The sequence below is a fragment of the Onychostruthus taczanowskii genome, unplaced genomic scaffold (assembly GCF_017590055.1).
Source record: "Onychostruthus taczanowskii isolate IOZ18803 unplaced genomic scaffold, ASM1759005v1 scaffold5, whole genome shotgun sequence".
In the NCBI taxonomy this organism is placed as follows: Eukaryota; Metazoa; Chordata; class Aves; order Passeriformes; family Passeridae; genus Onychostruthus; species Onychostruthus taczanowskii.
In genome coordinates, this window is record NW_024502568.1 from 992,546 (window position 1) to 1,007,105 (window position 14,560).

Consider the following 14,560-nt stretch of genomic DNA (forward strand, 5'->3'; position numbering starts at 1 on the left):
TCTGTGCTGTCAGGTGCTGCTGAGGGGAGTCAATACATGGTGACAAACTTTTGGCTTGTTATGTTCATTTGTCACAACTGACAGCAGTCAAGCCTACTTTGTATAAATCTTTTACAAAGTCATTCTTATCTCACCTCCATCACTGCAGCATCCCAGGACATGGGCTACTGAAACCTTTCAGTATACTTACGAAGTGTCAGCTGTTGACTAGAGGCTGGTAACTGAGGCACGACATAGATAATGACTTGCCCAGACTCAGGCAGCCAAATGGTGTCTCACATGGTACATCTGAGCTGAAAACAAACCAGGATACAGCCTGCTAATAGTGAGAAGAGGGAGCTGAGGGTGCCCATACAACAAATCACAGCTCAGAAGGAGGGTACCGTGTAGTAGAAGATGCAAGAACATCCTGTCTTCTGGCCAGAGGTTGCTGTGAGCTGAGACCCCAGTACACTGGGATGGCACTGCCTCAGGAGTACAAGCAGATTCTGTATAAAGTCAGCTCTTCCCAAAAACTGGCACTTATATAGGGACCTGTATCTGGTGTCAGAATGAAAATCAACATCAAAGTTTGCACTGGTTTCACATCAACATATGCAAAGTAGGAATGAGCCCTACTTTGTGGAGGACAAAGCATTCCTTGCCATGACAGAAGGTGGCAAAAAACTCCAACCACCACATTAGAAGACACTGTTTATATAATTTCTTTATACAAACGTTCATATTTATCCAGCACAGAGTGGTATTTTTTGGAATAATGTACTTTATGTAGCTTTATCCTTACCCATCACCTCTGTGAAAGATAAGCTAACTCCCAGAATTTGTGTTGTCAAATTGCAGTACCTGTTTGGAGACAGAGTCCAACCTTTCCTCTCCTCAGTTTTGAGAAATATGGCAACATAATTCAGACTTCATGCCATCTGGGTGACCGAAGGGGAATCTAATTCAGACACATTGCGCCTGCAGTTCCCTGTCCGACTCCAGGGTGGCGATGCTGCCTCAGCTCTTCGGCTAATAATGCACACTGTGCACTCTGTGAAGGGATTTTTTTTATTAGCACCATTGGGTGTGCTGAAAGATGATTGCTTACAACCGCAGTCTGCCTGTTTTTGCTACATCTGAAGCCTTGCGTGTAGCTGCTGCAACAGCCCTTACCTGCCCATGGATTGTAACCAGAGGAAGAACAGAGTGTCCTAAGAAATTACATGTGTCTTGTTTCTGGGATGCTTTTTATTATGAGTATTTACAGATAGTGTCAGTCACTGGTAGTTGGTTATGCTAAGAAGAGATAAAAGATCCCACCCAGGACACAGGCTCTCCTAATTCCAGCTCAGCCTTTGATCATGGATAAATTATTCCTCTTTCACATGCCTCAGTCTCTCTCCCCATTCAAATGTCTATTTAGACTCTAAGCTTTTGGAGACAGTGGGTGTCTCATAGCGTGGGGATACAGAATGTAGTACTGATACTGTACAGCACCCAGAACAATGGAGACCTTAATCTTGATGGCAGCCTTCACTCATTATCTTAAAAGAAGCATCCAAGTCTATATTTGAATCAATTTATCTGAACAATCCTTTGGCCATACTGACTCCAGATCAGACACATGATAAGAAGTGACAGAGAAAACTGTGCATGTAAAACCATTTTATGTCTTTGAAATGACTGAAGATATAACTTTTGCAGTGGGAGCAGAGGTGGGTGCCCTCCAATGGCAGTGCTGCACCTCAGACACAATGTATGTGCCATTTCCATTGCCTGCTAGAAGCTTTCTTCTGAGTAGGGAAAAGAAATTAACTCCAAGTCTTGGATCCCAAAGGTAAATTTTGTAGCAATTGTGGCTCTCTGCGGGGAGCAGCTCCTTAGAGAGCTGAATACTACACTGGCACCAGGGAAGGAGCTGGTACCTCTGTTAAAAGGGAACACTCTACCCATCCGAAGAGAGAGCAAACACACAGGTTTGAGGAGACTGGACCCTTCAGCCCTCCAGTCCCTTTTGCATTTTTAAGTACATGCTAGAAACACCACAGGAGATAGTTTTCCTTAAGAACTGATGCTTCCTTTCTTTTGACTTAAAAAATCTCAAAGGACATTTTAATGGGGAGGTTCTGAGCATAAGTAGTGTGAGGACCATTAATAGTGTTTCATCATCACTAAGAGAGTGAACTTCCCATCTTGTGTGGCAGAAGAGCAGACCCCACAGTGTACCTCGTCTCCAAGAGTATATCTTCCAGCTTTGCTGGGCTCCAAGGAGCAGATCTGTGTGCAGCCACTACCAGAGAGTTTATTTCGTTGGTGTACTACTACCTCTCTTAACCAAGACATCAGTCAATCATTCAAAAGATCTGGTAGTGCTTCCTTAGGCCAGTTTGGTTCCTTATGTGTCTCCTCCACCCCAGCTCAATAGAACATATCCACACTGTGCAGGATCCTCCTGGCAACAATAGGCATACCAAAGCAACAGTGAACCTTTGTTCCTCATTAGCCAGCCACTTTCTAATCCAAGCCTTGCTATTTTTATCCAGTTCAGATTTCTTCACTCCTTTATTAGATAAATAATGTGGCAATCTCTCAAATGTCTGGCCAAAGGCAAAGAAGTTTGCAGTAATTTCTGGCCCTACTGCCAGACATCAAATGGCATCTTGCTTGCTAAGCTGACCCCAGTGACAGGTTCTCTCAGAGGAAGCATCTGGGTATCAGGACTCAGCATTTCCACTAAACTAGGGGTCTCTTTCCCCTTCTGCATTAATGATGTAGTAGAGGAGAATTCAGCAGCATCCTACCATGTCCACTATCTTCCCAAACACCAAAGGAGTGAGTGCCTTATGTGCCTCAAGGGAGGTTGTAGGATCTCCAAAAAATCACTCAGTCCTCTGAGATTTCTACCCTTGATGTTGCCACAAACAGGAACAGTGTCCACTGCCCTGTCCTTTTGTGACCTTACCCCAGTGTGCCCTAGATGTGATACTTCCTTGAGAGCTGAGTGACTCTTCTGGCTTGGACCACCAGCAGACACAGCTGGGGCTTCATCTGAGGTGTGTCAAAGCACACACATTCAAAAATGTGCTAAGCCCTATAATAACAGGGAGAAGGTGGCCCCAAATATGTTGTTTGTTGCATCAGCTAAATGCTAATCCAGAGCTGGTTTTCCTCCCACTTTGCTGGGCTATCTTGACAGAACAAAAGCCAGAATTCCTGAGGAACTAGCAATTACTACTAAGTTTCCAAGAGCAAAACTCAGAAAACATCTTAAAAAAGAAAAAAACCACCAAAACCAAAACAAAAAAAAACCCCAGTCATAAAAATCTCTGGTTTGTGAAAAATAAAACAGAGTCTCTCCCCTCTGAAAACTCTGCTTCACAGTGTCTTTGGTAGGATTTCCAAAATTACCTGTGTATAAAAGCCTTGGTTGGGTGTCCTTTATGCAAGGCTAAGATGGTGGATCATTCTCTTATGGTCAGTCAAATATGTTAATAAATTTCTTTCAGGCCTAGTTAGGGGCTCAGCCTGTGCATTTTAGAGTTTGTATTGAAAGTAGCACAAGGTGGTAACTACTCTGCTGAAAGAAAGTAGACTGAACCTCAGCTATGCCTTATCCCTCCTTTCAGGTGGGGGGATTTCTAGGGAATAGAGGGCAGCTGAGCAGTTGGACTTTCCTGTAAAAGGAGACTTTGGGAGTAGAACTTCTGGAAGACTGGGGGATGTGGGTATGTAGGGTATTGATGATATGTGCTAGGGAAAGGGTAGGTTGCAGCAAAACTGTAATGCAGGTTTGGAGATTGAGCCTCAGAAACTCTGTGGTTTAGGCCATTGTTTAAGGCTGGTAAAGCAGCTGCTAGAGAAAAGGGGAAACAGATGAATTTGAATACTACTTATAATAACTGGTAGTGTGGAGGGGAAGGGGAGCAAAGAAATGCATAGTCTGCTCTCAGGGAGGGAAGCATACTTGGTTGACTAGAGACCTATGTTTTTTAATTCTCCCTTGTTTCTATCTCTTTTCTGTAATTAGGTATGCTCTGGATAGCGTAAAGGACAATTTACCACTCTGATACTGAGAGCGTGAAGCAACCCTGAGGCCACAGAGCCTATAAATCTTTCTGAGGGTTCAGGGTCTCCTGCTGTTGTAGAAAGCAGCCTTGCCCTTGTCCCTAGCCTAACATGCAATGAAGGCTTGTGAAAGTCTCTTTTCTGATGATATGGCAGTCTGACCTCCCATGTGGCCTTTCTCTCTACTTAGTGTTGGGATATCATCAGGGTCTAGAAGTTTATGAATTACTTCTGGGGACAGAGCTGCTATTTTAAGTGCCTTTGTTCCCTCTTCCAGAGACACAGGAAAGCTATGGTTTTTAGGTCTCTCTGAACATCTTAATCGTTCATTGGTAGGCTCTTCCCTATGCCAGAGCAGCTCTGCTGTGGGATCTCTTTGGGCAAGCCAGGAGTATTTCTCAGCTGATGACCTCTCAGATACTGGGATGGAGGGGCAGAGCTCCAGGAATTGCCATCAGAGGTGCTGGAGACTGAGGCCATCCTCGGATGAGGTTTGTCACTGACCTGCTACCTTGGTTGGGTGATGTCATCCTTAGTGAAGGTTGGTGTGCTGGCAGTGCCTGGTCAGGACATTTCACTGAAGTAACCCCTTGTTCCTCACATGTCAGAGAGTGTGGGGGTGCATCAAACAACCATTTGCCTGGCACCACTCTTATCTGAGGGTCACTGTTCTCAGGTTTCTGTGCTCAGCCAAAGATTTGGCAACTCCCTAGTGCTTGGAGCCAAACAGAAAATCTGGCACTTGTGTTAGTGTGACCATGTCCCTGCAGTGGTTGACAGAAACTGGTCTGAGGGAAAATGAGAGTTTGATCTTCAAACAGTGTCCATTGGGACCCCTACTAGATTTGAACAGCTATCATATCTCTGATATCTGGAAAGGTATTGAGCTGAAAGGCTACCAGTGGCTATACCCCTGCTCTTTCATCACTAGGCAAATAAACAGTTTGCAAATCTTTTCATAACTTACTGATGCGAATTTTTGTAAAGGCTTTTGGGCCTGCAATTGACTTTTTCCATCATTTGCAAGAAGATCTTAATCAAGATTGCAGAATCAAATAGGCTGTGGATGGTTCAAACCCAACTGCTCTGCCAAGCCTCTGGCCATACAGGATAGGTCCAGTTATTTCTTTAATGGGTGCAGTAGGATCACAGGCTGCAGCAGGGGTTTGTTGCATAGGCCCAGGTGCAGTGGGGATTAGTAGTTCTTGTGAAGAAGGACCAGGAAGATATGGAAGAGGTTGCTCAGCTGATCAGTGGCAGAGCGTGAATGAGCTCCAGTTCATGTTTTATGCATCAGGCGAAAAAAAGCACATTTTTGAAATTCTCATTAGACTTTTACAGGGGTAACGGAGAGTTGGAAATTTCTGCCTTGTTGATGGAGAAGCTGATATGCTCACCATGTTGTATACAGCGCCAGACCAGAGACATTTCTCTGAGGGGAAGGAATGGATGTAACTGGGGTTTAATTGAGTAGGTGTATAAATTACCTCATACAGGTTCCCTTGCTTTGTAATTAATTAAAGTCCTAAAGTGATGGGATTTAATCTTAGTGTTCTTGCTGGCTCCCCTCTGGCATTTCTGGCAATATAGCTTTGGTGAACTCTCACTTGATACCCTAAGGCTTTCTAAATGCCACAAGAGGTGACATCTGTTTAGGTTGCTGGCAGCAGCAGTGGGGAAGCTTTAGAGGGCACTGGAACCATGCCATACTGCCATACTTGCAGGTGCACGGGGAGAGGTGAAGGCATGTTGCATTCTGAAGCTGGGAGGCTTCTGTTGGAAGTGTGGGGATTTGACAATGTTTTGGCACTGGTAGAGAGGATTAGAAATTAGTTCCTCTAGCTCTACAGGTGCTTACACCCCAAAGGCTTTCCTTAAAGTCTGAGGCAGAAGTGGAAGAAGTAAAGCTAAGCAAAGTTTTCAGGACTGTCTCAGCAGGATTTATATCACCCATTTCACACAGATGAAAGAGATTAGAGGAAAAAGAAAAGCAAGAATTGAGAACATTGAGTGAGTAAAAATTCATTACTAATATCATTAAAGCATAGCTGAGCCAGCTCATTGTCCCTGTTTTTCGATCACACACTATTTGGCTTCTTTCACTTGAGCACTACATAAATCCAACAACTGTAGGCAATGTGTAGGCTTTGGAGGTCCCACGGCCTGGGGGGTCTTTTTTTGCCCTCAAAATGAGGAGCTGGGCACAAAAGCAAACATTTCATTATCTGCCCATGCAGGCAGGTGACAGTGGGAAGTCAGCTGCTGATTGCAAATGTTTGCTGACCACAGCTTGTCAGCTCCAGCTGCCAGCACCCAGAAAGCTCTCAAAGCCAGAACCTCATCAGTGATAACAATGGTGGGAGATTGAGGAAACACTGGAAAAACTCTGTTGTATGTCTTAATAAATCATAATGTTGCTGATATCAGTGTGCTGGTACTGAAGGAGTTACTGGAGGCAATAAGCTCATCAAACAGGAAGTTTTGCTTGAATGGCTGGGCATAAGCTAGCACTGTGCTTGTGCACACTTGAAGGTCAGGTGTGCATGAGGAATTTCAGTGATCAGGCTGAAACAGCACCAGAAAATCTGGAAGGAAATTTCATCTGTCAAAGCTTTTGTTTCTTTAGTTTAATCACTCTCATCATGTTTTGGACAGAGGGTTTTCAAAATATAACCTAGTGGCAAGAGACTGCATTTGATTCTCAGCTTTGCCATGAATGCTCTGGGCTGCCTCTTGCAAGGCAGCTCTGTGCCTGTATTTGTAGATGGGGATTTTGCCTCTTGGTTTATAAACTCTCTCTGGGGAGGAGCTGCAAGACTGTGTGATCTGCTCAAACCTTTCAGTACTTACCTGGAAGGAGTGCTTCACAGAAGGTGAGGTTATTAAAAATAGAGGTCCAGATATAATCTGGTTGTTCTTCTATAGCATCTTCAAAGCATCTGCTGCTGGCTGTGGTTAGTCAGAGGATACTTTTGGTCTGACAAAATAAAGCTAGTTTTGTTGCAATAGGTAGTCAAACAACCTCACATTCTTTTTATAGATGGAAAAATCTGGCTGTTGCTTAATTTGAGGTACAAACTTCAGAGCCCTGGAGAGATGGGAATGCAGATTAGCTGGAGGGAGATTAAAAGGGAGACTTATTAAGATAAATTGTCAGATGTCTCATTTATTCACAGCAGTGTGACTTCCAACACTTGTTACTTTTCTGCTTTAGAAGTGATGAGTTTGCACAGATTCTCTGGACATCTGTGGAAGCCACAAGGCATGTGGAGATGCTTTAGTAAAACTAAAGCAGACTCAAGCAATGCCCATGTTTGCAGAGTTACTAAGTGGCAGAGTTGGGTCTGCCAGTTCATGGTCCCCAGCCATGCACTGAAGCATGAAGGGAAGACAACATGTGGGTGATGGAGCAGAAAGCACTTAGCTGGTTCTTACGTGGGACCTTCTCCTTTTGAACAGACCTTGCCCTTACAGACATGCACGTGGTTCCTGTCAAGTCCCTCCACAGGGCTGAATTTGACTGAATATACAGCCAAATATATAATTTGTCTGAAAATGGCTAAATTTCCTATAGTATATTTCTGGGGGAGGAACATGTTCCCCACAGACACCAATTTTCTCTGGCAAACAGTAGCATGTGTTTCACTGGGCTTTCCACAAACCATTTCATGGTTTGTTTCATCACAGAAGCTGTCCTGTGCTAGCACTGTCTGTCCTAGCTGGATCTGCAGGTGCCACCATGAAGAGTTATGCATGCCACACTCTCTTTAACATGTTTTTCCCAAACAGGTAATAATATAAAGTCCTATTTTCTTTGATATGGAATACTCTTGGGGGAAAACTCAGATTACAACTGCTATTTCTTAAAATATATTTTATTCATCAGCTGCTGTTAATAGAATCAAGGTGTTATTGATAACAAGTAAAGCAGATAACTATTCACACAACACATCACTCATTCATGTTCACTCGTTAGCAGGAGCAGCCATTAGAAGGCCAATCCCAATGTGAATGCTTGGAAGCAGAAGGTCATCCTGACTCACCACTGCCTTCTGGGCAGGTCTTTAGAAATTCCTTCAGAGGGCACTCTGTTTCACCACCTGCATACATAACTCTGTATTCTTAATCTGTGTAGAGCAGCTGCTGCCCTCCTGGGTGTGATCCAAGTTATACAACCTGTTGCAGGTTCTAATGTATGCTGGCAGCCTTGTAGAGCATTAAACACTGGTGGTCTAAGTTTATAGTTTCTTGCAAATTCATGAGGATTAGTTATCTCTGAAGCTTATCAGCCCCTAGGAAACTTTCACATACTATCATTTAGCATATATATGTCTTGACTTCATCCTGTAATATTTCCTGGTAACTATTTCCCTATCTGAATCAATAGAAGCATACAAACTTGTACAAAGGGGGCTTTTACGATACCAGGAGACAGTATTTAATTGGGGTGGTGGTGAAACATGTATGTCCTCTGCAGAATATGTGATACTGTGGCCTAAAGTGGGCTCAAATTAATTTGGAATAAGCTGGATGGATACCAGTACTTGGGCACACTGATGCTGTCATCTTCCTATGGATGGACTTGACATTTACCTACTCCAACTGGTTTAAGAGCCTGTATGTGACACATAGAAGGACTCTCTGCCGCAGCTCCTCTTCATGTTCTGCAGGCTGGTTGGGGTTCCCCTGGTGATCCAGCTCTCTCATACATGGAGCAATGACCTCCTCTGACAGCTGCATTGTAATGCCCAGCATGGTGAAGAACAGAGTTCCCTGCAGACCCTAGGAGGGTTAGGGAGGAGCAGTGCAATTGTGTAGCACCCAGTAGATACCAATTTACATCTCTGCCCTGTATGGGAATTTATCAGAGTAGGATGGCCCAAGCTTTCAAACGAGGAGAGAGAGCTCTGTGGGATCCCAGCCATATGGCATCATATGGCATGCAGTGCTAGTTACTCATGAATAGGTTTGCTTGGGGCTTTCCTATACGAGTGGTTAATGACACAGTCTGCTCCTTTAGCAGGTCTCAGTCTGGCTCCTCTTTGAGCACCACTGGCTCACACTGGTGCCTTTGCTAGTGCTCCTGGTTGGCTTTCAGATGAGTCTTGGTCTTCTGCTGCTGAAAGAAAAAACCCTATTCCTGGCTGCACAGCAAGCATCTTCAAAGTCTGAGCTGTAGATGGTGTAGAGCTGGCCAGCCTGAATGTAAAGCCACCAGTTAGCCTGGAGAAAGGACTATTACCATCTTGGGCACCCACAGTGAAGGAAAAGGGTAAGTGCTCTGACATTCTTCCTAAATCCAGCCTTGCCTTTTCACCTCCATGGAGTCTGGCCCTCTGAAGAGGCTCCTGCCCTGAAAAGCCAGAGTGAATGGGAATAAGGGCTGGGTTAAAGGAGCGCTGAGATAGAGAAGTTTGAGGGTTCCTGATCACCATTACACGGGCCCTTCCCTACTGCAGGGTCCCTCAGATCTTGTTGCCTGTTGTACCCAGAGGGCTAGCTTTCAGCGCAACTGCAGCAGACCCAGTGGATCTGATCTATCGGCAGCCTGATGCTCTGATCCACATTACAGCCAGCAGCAGGGGAGCCAGGACGCATGGAGGAATCTGACTACTGTAACCAGGGAAACAGGAGTAGTGGGCTTTTCAGGAGGAACCAAAATGGAGAAACATTCTGAACTACTAAATTCATTCACCACATATCACAGTGAGGAAAACCGAGAGGGTCGTGCTGCTGTGTGTGACAGCTGACTGTGTAGCCATTTCCTGTGATGGGAGAGGTGAAGTCGGCAGGTGTGCAGGTTAGCATACGTTCCGTGCCTTTCCCTCGCTGGCATTTTCTGTTAATTTTCGACAACATTCAGAAGTCCCACACACAATAATAAATTTAAAACATGTGGTAGCTTGTGTATCATATGATAAAAAGTATAAACCAGCAGGAAAGTGTGAAAAGGCCATACTGATGTCAGTGAAGCAGAGTCACTAGCTGTGGATTTAAGTGCAAAGTGAAGTGCTACAGGTTGTTTCACAAAGCCAAGTTTCTTACCCAGCTTACTACAGAGCTGTCATTTGGGAAATCAGAGGCACATGCAGCCCTTCTTGACAGACAGTGCTCTGCATTGACTTCATTCGGGGTTTGCAGTGCCAAGTGCCTTCTTTATTTATTTGTCATTGTCATAGACACCCTGCCAGCCACGGCAACTAAAGCATTTGTTATCAGTCATGCCCTTAACTGGAATTAGCTCCCACCCACTTTTCCCTGCCAGTTCAGTCAAACAGCTCTTTGGCAGCCAGGTTATTTCTCAGCCTCTGCTGCTGGTTTCTCTGCAATGGTACTCTTGTAATTGCTACCTTGCAGTAAGAACATTTTTGTATCAGTGTCCCTATCTCCCCCAACAGGAAGAGCTGCCTACCCTATCCTCTAAGCCATGGAAAAGCTATCTTCAAATACACCAGGAAGGAGGCACTTTTTCAGTCATTATAAATCTGAGCTTTTACTTGGAGGTGCCTTATCTATGCCAGCTAGTCTACAGTATCTCACTTTACATTGAGGATGACGGTAATTATCTTTAAGCTAACTCACTTTCTAAGTGAACATGGTTGTCTTTACTGCTGCACTGTGGCCTCCTCATGACCAGGATTCAGTTCTTTCTCTGCAGTAGTCTCCTCACAGAATGGAATTGAGTGCATTTAATAAGCTAAAAATGCAATACCTGATCACAGACTGATCTTATAGATATTTACTATTTTATATGCCTGGAGCAGTCGTATGTATTTAAACACTGATAGTGAACAGCAAGCACATTTATAAGGATGTGTGTGGTACCACCCTTGTGCTAGAGCTGATGTCATGAGGCCAGGAAACCTCTCTGCCTTATCTCTTGGGGACCAGAAGAGGCCGGAGGCCATTGGCACTGACACCACACACTGTGCCCAGGCAAACATTTGTGTTGGAAATGTCTGTATGTGCTGGCCACATGGGAAGGAGGTGTATCTTGAAGGTGCAACTAAAGGGCAAAGAGGCTGAGCCTAGAGGTCTCCTGTGCCCCAGCTGAGTGGCTCTGCTGCTGCGTGGCAGAGCAGCACTGGGCAGGAGATGCAGAAGTGTTTCTCCAGCCAAACAGAAATCTATCACAGTACAGCCCATACTGCAGCTGAATGAAAGTAACTCACCAGGGCAGGGAAAACTCAGCTAAGGGGTTACTGACAAAGATGTGTCAGGCAATTAGTGATCCTTGCAGTATGTCCTGTACCTGCTCAGACAGAAGGAGCTGACAGTAAAATGCTGTTAAGAAATTAAATGTGTCCAGTTTTCATGGCAGAAGCATTTATTATCACTCTGTGCTGTTGTGTTAGCTCAAGGCATCCAGATAAGGATGAGGGCATAGAACAAACTAGGAGAGCTGTGCCTCAACCCATCAATCACTCAAGCATTATGTATTCAAATGCGCAATTGCAACTGATTTGAGTCTCTTGAGAAAAAAAAAAAAACAAACAAACAAAAACAAAACAAAACAAAAAAAAAAACCCCAAACAACAAAAAACAAACAAACAAAACCTCTGCATGCATCTCCTGGGATAAGGTGGTTTTGTTTCACTGTTTCAGTGTCTTTCATTGCACAGTTTTGTTATGGCAAGGGTTTCTGTAGTAGCAAAGGATGGGATACTGTGCTCTGGTTTTCCTCAAAGACTGAAGGATTGCCTGAGGACCTGCCTTGTGAACTTCGAAGAAACAGGAATGGCTGAACTCTAAGTAAAGCAGGTAAGGTAGAAGGTTTCTATGACAGCTCTTTGTCTTAAAACATCCCTAACCATGCTCTGGCTTCCCTCTGCTGGATGTGGAACATGAAGATTTTTGTCCACAGAGGACAGCAGAAAACCTGGGAGGGAGGAAAGCAGAATTTTCCCAGTTCCTGGAGGATTATGAGACCTGTACATCATCACATAGGAAGTCAATAGCAGAGTGGGAACCAAAAAAATTCACTAGTAGTGATTCAGACTAGAGGCTGGCCCAGCCCATATAAAACTGCATCATCCTTGTGACTGGATAAATTCCATCGAGAGAGCCACCTGCCAGCAGAAAATGTGGTCATCATAATTGAAACACTGTTTGAAATGAGAAGGAGAAAAAAGATGTTCTGGACATTTTGAAATTTCTTGGTTTGGGTATTTTCAAAAGGCAGTGCTTCTAGATGTTGCTTCAACTGTATTTGTGTGCAAAGGTGGTGACCTTATATACTATTATGTGGAACAGAAGGAGTCAAATCAAAGACAAAGGAAGGCAAACACTTAAGGCTGAAACTGCCTTATGAGCAATCAACCACACAAGAATGCTGGGAGCTTTTTGTCTGTTTTCAGATTAATCCAAAAAGTTTTTGTAAATTTTTCCTTCAATTTTTCACCTTTCTGAATCCAAATTAAAGCTAGTTGTGGAACAGAAATTTCCCTTTTTGATGCTTCTCTATTATAACCTCTTATGATCTGCCATCATATGAGTCAGCTTAATTGGCATTGGAGAGACTAGAGACAAAGAAAAAATTCCATAAACACAGAAAATAAATCACACACAAATATTAAAACAAAGCTACTGCATTGTTACTTGCAGTTCTAGAGACTTATTTCCTGAAAACTCTCATGTCTGTAGTATCTTCCACAGCATCAATTCCAGTATGTTACGTGGTCATTAGTCCGAAGAACATATTCATTTATGAGTCTGAGATGGCTTTGTTAGTCAGGAGTGGCAAACTCAGTTATGAGTCTCTTTCCCAAAGATGCAGTATTTATTATGTGCCATCAAACATCTTCATAATTTGATGGCTGGCCTTTTTAGAGGCTTGGAGTGCTTAACAAAGCCTGGGGAAGAGACCTGGAAGATGTGGAAGGAATGACGTGGAGGAATGGGAGTGCTGCCTCCAAAGCTGGGTGGGATCATGGGATCCACAGTGACTCCAGCCCTCTGTGTCCCCATGCTGTAACAGGGGGTGTCATGAAAGCAGAATTTAGAGCAGGGTAACTACTGACAGCTACTCCCGATCCCTCTGTACATGCCTGACATGTCATATTTTCCATCAGTGGCAGCCAGAGAGGCTGTTTAGGAGAGCCTGCAAGCTGTTTGAGGCTGTTCCAGGTCTGCTCCACTCAGACCTGTGTCCATGAACCTTTTGTGTGTGTCAGAGGGCACGTCTTGGCTTTTACCATCTGGTTATGGACCTTGTTTGCTGTGAGTCTCCCTAAAGCATTGGTGAATCTGTTGAAGCTGTGGAAATTGGAAACAATTTCCAGAAGTTAATCACCCCCAGTAGGAAAAAAACAAACGTATGCTTAATATGTCAAGTGCATTTCAAATTTCCGGTAATTCTTGGGGCATTTTAAAACTCCTTAGCTTCAAACAAGGAAGCTTAGTCATAGGCCAAAGCCATCAAGATGCCTCAGATGACATGTTTCTCACTCTGAGCACTCAGAGTCCATGCTTAGAGTTGAGGGCTCTCCTCATTAATATCCAGGTGTGGAACTCATTGCACCAAACTCATGATCTAAAAGACAGGCATCCAAAAACCAATCCAGGTATCCGTATATAGAAGTTACAGATGCACCACCAGCAGATGATTCACCCTTTTCTAAAACAGGTATCTCAGACTGCTGCTGTGAGTCACTGTGAGCACCACCTCCATGTCTCCCCTGACTAGAGGATGCTTATTTAACCAAAGTGGATTTCACACATGTTTAAAATTGCTGAAGCTAATTGAAACCTGTCCCCACCATCTTTGCCCTATGAAAAGAGACACATGATTTCTGAGTCATCTTGAAAGACTTTTGGCTGAAGGGGGATAGTGGACAGGTGAGTGAAGAGCAGCCTGATGTTTTGTACCTGCTTGAGGTGAGAACACATCCTGACCTCAGTCACAGTTGTAGTTGTTCAAGGCTTTTAAAATAATTATCTTGTTTTTCTAATGATGCACTCACCAGTGACCACCCAAGAACAATGTATCCAAGCATAATTTCTTTGGGATTCAGGATCAGGCCAAATCTGTTTTAGCTGATAATATGGTAGTAAAATGTGTGATATTTGAATCACCAGCATGTAATTAGGCAACTCAAAAACACAAGGAAGAAGAGAAATGTTATGATTCTGGTAACCTCTTCCTGTTTCTGAACATTAAATGTCACATGGAAGAGGTTACCAGAATTATGTGATTAGCTTAGAAATTTTTTATTTTTTATAACTGTGTAAATGTGACAGAATGTTAGACCTCTCTGTAGATGAAGGAACACATAATTAGGATGATTTTGTCAAAATGACAACTTCACTTAGCATATAAAGTGCCTGAAGGTCATAGGTATTTTCAAAAGGGATAAACATTTCTTCTGTTTGAGTGATAAAAACCAGAGTTTTGTAAAAAGCTATTTTAGGAGAACTGAAAAAAAAAAAAAAAAGTAAAACAAACAGCTGTGTTTGTTACAAAGCCAAAGTGGCATGTATGAGCTGTCGTCACTGTGTTCTCTATTATGAAATA